This window comes from Penaeus chinensis, chromosome 2 (genome assembly GCF_019202785.1).
Source record: "Penaeus chinensis breed Huanghai No. 1 chromosome 2, ASM1920278v2, whole genome shotgun sequence".
In the NCBI taxonomy this organism is placed as follows: Eukaryota; Metazoa; Arthropoda; class Malacostraca; order Decapoda; family Penaeidae; genus Penaeus; species Penaeus chinensis.
In genome coordinates this window covers 16,283,500-16,290,999 of record NC_061820.1, presented here as the reverse complement: position 1 = coordinate 16,290,999, position 7,500 = coordinate 16,283,500, and positions in this window count along the sequence as shown.

The following is a 7,500-nucleotide window of genomic DNA, read 5'->3' as shown; positions in this document are numbered from 1 at the left end:
GACACGCGTGAACACACACACACACACACACACACACACACACACACACACACACACACACACACACACACACACACACACACACACACACACACACACACACACACACACACACAAGAACACACACACGCACACACACACACCCATATTTATATATATAAAACAGCCTACATCGCGCAGCAGCAGCGCTCATCAGTCCCGACGAAGGCCGCCTTATCGCCGCTTTTCAAGAAGTTAACATCACGCTCGCTCTCGTGGCCTGGTATCTAAGCATAGATTTTTGGCAGTTGGAGGCACTGTGCGCTACAAGTTCTGCCCTCGTGTCTTAGCGCCGATTTATTGGGTGTTACTGAACGTTATGAAGTGAAGTCGCGGATCCCGCAAAGCACAACAGGAGAGAATTAACCTATGCTACTCTTTTTACAGACGTGGAATATCTAGCCGCTGAAAATATTTTTTAAACTGATCTACTAAAGGGACGAAGGGAAATGTGTGAAAAACGCCAGTAAAGCATGCTATCAGGTTGACCTTAACCCTTACATCTGTGTTATCGGCTGTAAAAAGAACTGCACTCGAAATATCCACACTTGAATTTGAATGTACTGTATACACCGACAAAAGTTTTTTTTCATATTTCTTTTAACATAAACCAGAGTGATTCATGCTGGTTCATAGTTCTGTTTACGGTTCCCGAAGAAAAAACTACTGCGAGTTCACAGGAGTTGGACGACTCCTCTTGTAAGCTAATGGCCAGTAACCACAACACAGACCCAACAAAAATGTAGGGGGAGAGGTACACGTGTTTCCCAAGTGAAAGCGTCACGTGAACACCTCTAGCTGTCTCGGATTCTTTGTACTCAAGGCGCTGGGCTTCGCTGCCCTGAACACGCTCCAACCACGTGGAAGCTTGTTTGCTAGCAACAACTAAGACTCACGGGGGGAAAATACGTGCTCGGTTTCGTTGTCTCTGCTAGCAATGTTCATGTGACAAATAAAGAGAGAGAAATAAGAGATGTGCTTATGCATATTTGGAACAACGAAAGAGTGTATTTCATTCCCCGTGTCAAGAATTACAAGTCACTATCCTCATTGATTAACTAAGGAATCCCAAATTATCAGTCAACATACTTCCTGTTTGCACCGAGTTCTCCGAAGATGCACGGCTGCCCTGCCTGGTGATATGGCGCCACGTTGTCTGGCACGTGTTTCGTTTATTACGGTGTTGCCGCTTCACGATCCCATGCGCTATTGTTTACAGCAAGGAATGAATGGCAAGATTGGGAGTAACACTTTATATATAAGTTGGTTAAAACGAGTGAGCACTTTGGATAAAAAACGTACGTAAACAACCCAAAAAGAAACCAGACTGCTGCAACGTACTTACACTGCATTATCAGGCTTGCTAACAGTATTCAGTAGTGTTGTTGAACCGAAGCTGCATGGACTTTCTCAGCTTAGTTATAAAGGTTTATGTAAGTAACACCTTCGAAATGTCACTTTTCCACTGGTTTATAGACCTTGTATCTCGGAAAGTGTCTTGTGATGAGAAGTAATTAAGCAAAAAGACAACAGCAAAGAAACTTCGGAGAGTGATGCATTGCTCACACCATTCTGAAACAGTGCAAAGCAACAGAACCCAAAGATAGACAGATAGATAGGTATATAGATTGACTGGCAGATATATAGATGAATATTATGTGTGTGTGTATATATATAGATAGATAGATAAATAGAAAGATTTTTTTTCAACAGACATTTATGCTAAAGCAGGACATAGGCCTCTCTCAATTCACTGTTGAGAGGTTATTTGTCAGTACCTCCCTTGCCCTTCCTAATCAACCGCGGTTCGGTGCGCTATCACCACGGCGGCGACTTCCCCTACGACACCTGCGTTTGACTCCTCAAGGCAATATGTCGTTTTCTCGCCGAGAGATCAGGCTCAAGCCAGCAATTAGAGCGCAGGCATTTTTTAAAACTGCCGCGGCAGGAATTGAATTCCAGTGCTCTAACCACCACTGGACCATCGCGGCTGTCATATATATATATATATATATATATATATATATATGTATATACATATATATGTATATACATATATGTATATATATATATATTTATATGTATGTATGTATATGCACACACACACACACACACACACACACACACACACACACACACACACACACACACACACACACACACACACACACACACACACACACACATATATATATATATATATAGAGAGAGAGAGAGAGAGAGAGAGAGCAGGTGGGAGGAATAGAGGGAAGGTGGAGGGGGAAGAGAGATAGAAAGACAGAAAGGTAGGGAGAGATAGGAGTGACCGAAGGATGGAAGGAGAGACAGACAGAAAGAGACAAAAAAAAGTCCATACAGGACATATATTCTTATAAAAATAAATAAGAAACTTCGACAGCTTCATTTTAAAGTAACGTCATACATTTTATCACCATAATGTCAATCTTGGATGAAGGACTTATCCATTAGTTCAAGTTCCACGTATTATATACACAAATCCATTATTATACAGGGATCAGATAATTTTAGGTACAGAGTAAAGATATTCTACATTTCTAAAGGAGATCAAATAAACGTCCATGTGCCTGTATGTATATGAATGTTTAGGGATGTTTATATGAACACACCCATAATAAAATTTCTTTTACGGATTTAACGAATTTTGACCAGTGTGGAGCACTTGTTCAACCGTTCTGCAGTTTAAAAAAAACGGCATTAGAATCGGCAAAATTTCTCCATTCATTGTTCAACGAAAATATTGGCCGACTGCCAAGACATCAAAGCTGTTAGACATTATTACAATGAGATGCAAGATGAACGACAACCAAGACAGCACACTGCAAGTTTTAAAACACATCCACGCCTGTTTTATTTCGGAAGGCAGTTTGACTCATGATTTTTCATGTAATATGACGTTCGAGTGTACGTAGTTAGATAAGATAACAAATTGAAATGTAATCTTAGATATCGTTAGTAACCGGGTACACCAGATATTTGCAGATAGATCGTGTCTATTCATGAACGGCAAAGGTAAAGAATTATAGAAACAAAAGTAAATAGGAAAATAAATATATTTTGAACAAGGTTATTATTGAATTTGATACAGCTTGGTTAAATTCTTATCTCAACTTCCTTACGAATTCTAAGCGGGGTTAGTCGTAATTAACTTTTAATATTGCCTTAGAGAATAGTTCTAATGCTCGGATTGCAGGCTCGATCGAGGACGTGTGCGCTTACAGCTGTTCATTATCTCCAAGCTGAATGAATGAATATCATGTGCCCTTGGGAGGAGACCAGCGGAAGGGACGGAAATACATCGTGACTTCGAAATGTGTGTGTGTGTGTGTGTGTGTGTGTGTGTGTGTGTGTGTGTGTGTGTGTGTGCGCGTGTGTGTGTGTGTGTGTGCGTGCAATATGCATGTATGATATATACATACACAGTAAACATATCATGACGAGCGAAGCAGCTATAAGATCCGAGTTACGAAACTCCGAATCCCGTGTCGCCAGCTGAGTAAGGAACCGCACTTGGCACTGCCTCACGCCCACTCGCGTCCTCCTCGCCCGCATGATCTTGAGTATTTTCTCTTCGTAACTTCGTCGTGTGGATTTTCCGTCTTTTTGCAATTGTTTTATTTAAATACATTAAATCTTGATGATAGTATTATTTACTGTGTCAAATTTACTATCGATGTGACGTGGGAGTGTGTGTGTGTGTATGGAAAATAGAGAGAGATGGATAGGAAAGAAGGAAAGCAGAGAGAAAGAGAGAGAGAGAGAGAGAGAGAGGTAATCCTTAGAATTCATAAATCTGATTATTATTTGAATCCTGACATTACAGTAAAACAAATTACGAGAATATGAACATCATATAAAACAATTCCTCTCAAGAAAATAAGACAACAGGCATCGTCGTAAGGTCTGCATTCCCGCGACAGGTTCTGACAGTCACATAAGCAAAAGTTCAGTGCCGTCAACACCAGAGCAGGAAAACCAGGTGTGGCGGGATTGTGAAGCCGTTTTGTCACCCCGCCGTTTGCAAGTCGATGCAGAGAACCTGCATGACACTCTTTTTATTGTATTATAACATGATGATCATGTTACTGCATACAATGACTCAGAATATTTCCCATTGCTCTTCTTTTGTTTCGTTGCTGGAATATGTGGGTTTGGAAACAGTTTGTAGACTTTTATATGCATGGTCTCTGGAGTAAGGGAGTGTAAGCCTTTCTTGTAATTTATTCAAAAGCTAATTATTCAAAACATGCTAACCTTATGAAAATTTCTATTTATTTGCATAAATATGAATGGAGAGGGAGACACACAAAAAGAAAAAGAAAACAGAGATAGAGAAGAGAAAGACTTTGCATTAACAAGAAAGTGTTCATAAGCTGTAGTCTCCTTATATAACACTTCTGTGTACGAGAATTTCCAGTGCTAGATGCAACAGGTTTTGCGTCAGTTTGTATCAAGTCGCGACATTTCCCACAAATAACACTATAAGTTATGAATAAATAACTCAGGATCAAAACTTCTTTCATAATTATTGCAATAATGAAAAGAAAGCATCTCATTGTCACTGTCCCTCATAATCCTTTTCCTATTTTGTTACTTGACTGTCTCAAGAAATATCTTAAATTATTTAAATGCAAAGGCGCATGGTGTAAAATACTTTTGTAAAATATGTATAAAACTGGTTATAATTTTAAAGATAATTTTATGTAAAAGTTGTCATAGAGCTTCCTTTTCATAAATTGAATTTATATGCATGTTTTGTGTTGCATAACTGTGGCTAGTTTAATATATAATTGATCTATTAATTCTATCCTTTATTTACCTTAACCAAGTCTCACCAAACCATAATAATTTCCAGGAACATTTACATTAGAACAAGAAACTTTATGAGTGACAATAACAGCAACAAAATATCGCAATTTCATGATTCTGCTTTCTCTACGAATCTCAATGCTGTTCACACGTAGCTCTTTGCCCGGGGACCTTAGGCAGGTAAAGTCGAGAATAGACGTGCTTTGGAGCCAACTCGTTTGCTTTGGTTCTGCTGTTGCTCCTTTTTTTCAGGAATTATGGGAAGGCACGAAGGTTCGCGAAGCCCGGGGTTTCGAGTTTCGAATTTTCACTTGCTTCCGAGCGGGCGGAAGGAGGAGAGCTAAGAAGGTCTTGGGAAAGGAATTATTTTCCTTTTTCTCTTTCTCATTCTCTCTCAATCTATCTCTATCTCTCTCTCTTTCTCTCTCTCTCTCTCTCTCTCTCTCTCTCTCTCTCTCTCTCTCTCTCTCTCTCTCTCTCTCTCTCTCTCTCTCTCTCTCTCTCTTCTCTCTCTCTCTTTCTCTCTCTTTCTCTTTCTCACACACACAGACCTTGTAGATGTTTTGAGGTTATTTTCACCATCACTCTTCAACAAACGCAGAAGAATAGTAAAGCAGATTAGGATTTTTCTTTTGGTGACGGCCAGCCTTTGCCCAAAATATGAACAAAATTATAAATAAACAATCAGCACTTTCCACTTAGCGTCTCGGTCCTCCTTCTGCCTGCCACTTGAGAGCACCGGCGAATGCTCCTGCGGGAAAGGGTGGCCGATTTCCGTCGGTTTGCTGATGGCCGTCGGGAGTGTTTAGAAGTGACGCCTTCTCGATTTTTCGTATTTGATTCGTCTTAGCTTGGATTTAGTTTTTCGTTCTGGCCTTCGATCTCTTTCTTTCTTGCTTACTCTATCTATCTATCTATCTCTGAGTGGCCAGATGCCTTCAAGGTCACGGCCTCTAACCGCTGTGGGTGACCATTTAGGGCGGCGTGCTGACTTAGCCACGCCCCCTTCGCTCATGACTTTTGACCTATGCAAGCACTTCAGCGAGTCACAGGCCCACTTGGACGCTGCCTCCTCCTGGGGGGCCACCACTCCAGGAACCCTGCTGGGCCTACCCGCTGCCTGGGTATACTTCTGCTCAAGCCGGTCATCTTCAACCTTCGCCCATGCTACCATCTACAAAGAGTGCAATCAGACCGTGCGTTTCCCAACAAGGAACCTCTGACAGATTGATGTCAGCAGTGGGACACCAGAAGGCACTGACATTATCTCTCTCTCTCTCTCTCTCTCTCTCTCTCTCTCTCTCTCTCTCTCTCTCTCTCTCTCTCTCTCTCTCTCTCTCTCTCTCTCTCTCTCTCTCTCTCTCTCCATTAGTGCAACATGATTCCGGCAGGCGTCTTTGTCAGGAATTAGCAGTCCATACTCCATCTCTCGCTTCGATAGCGGTGGAATAAAAGACCAAGTCGAGAGGAAAATGGAAAAGGAAAACAATCACGTCTCTTCAACAACCTTAATGAAATATATTTACAGTGATTTTTTTTCTCTCTTTTTCTCCACGTACACGTAATGCTAAAGATGCAAAGACATTTACTTTAGTCTAGTTTTAAATTGTCATGTGCCAGCATACTTGGCACCTCCGTCCAAACATTGCTAAGATCTTGCAACAGCGACGATGCATGCAAGTATGTATTCTTGTTTTCGTTTTGCTTTTTCGTATGGATTCTCTTTTCCGTCGAAGGTCTTTGTGACTTTTGTGCCTTTAAATCTAGAGCATAATCTTGGCACCTGGTCGGTTCTTTTAGCTTCCTCCGCTCGTGACCTAAAACAGTTTACAGATGGTTAAAAGCTATTCTGTCTTTATGCACTACTCACTACCAAACCCATCTTCTGTACACATTTTATGCTCGTGACTAATAACTATTCGCTCGTATAATTACTTCAACCTCATCCCCGCTTCCTCTCCCTCTGCCAATAGCATTTAACGGCAGTCCCCATTGATTTCACATTTCACACTACTATCTCCTTGATTGAAAAGCCATATCGCTACTTTATCCCCGATTACGCACGGCACTGCGCTCGTGGCTAACAAGGGTTTTGGTCCTGTATTTTCAAGTGCACTGCCGCAAATCCGTACCTTGTGACCACCAGCCCCGCTTGCCAGATCCTGCCGAGTTCTTTGTGTGGAAAATAGCTCTGTGTTAGATTAAGTTTGGGTCTGGACTCCAGCCGACAACACAGCTCTCGGTCCAGATGCTCTTTCAAGACACCGTCTCACGAAGGCCTCACAAACAGCGATAGTTCTTAGTTCAAAAAACAAATCTTTGACCCAGCATGCTCGCACTGCCTACTTTTTCTACTCTTTCTAATACAGAAGCCGAAGAGAATGGCGTCGTAAGATAGTGATGAAGATGCTTAATGGATTAAGTTGATTGGTGATTGCGCCTTGAAAACTAAATGCCGAGGCAGTGTATGTTTTACACAAAGGGAGGAGCAGGAAGTATACTTTACGCTGCCAATTTTACATGGGTATTCTGGAGGTCCGAGCAGTGCCTTCAGGATGCCTGTCAAATTAAGCCAAAGAAAACGAGCATACTTGACACATTTCATACATTTCATTGACATACATAATAAATTTC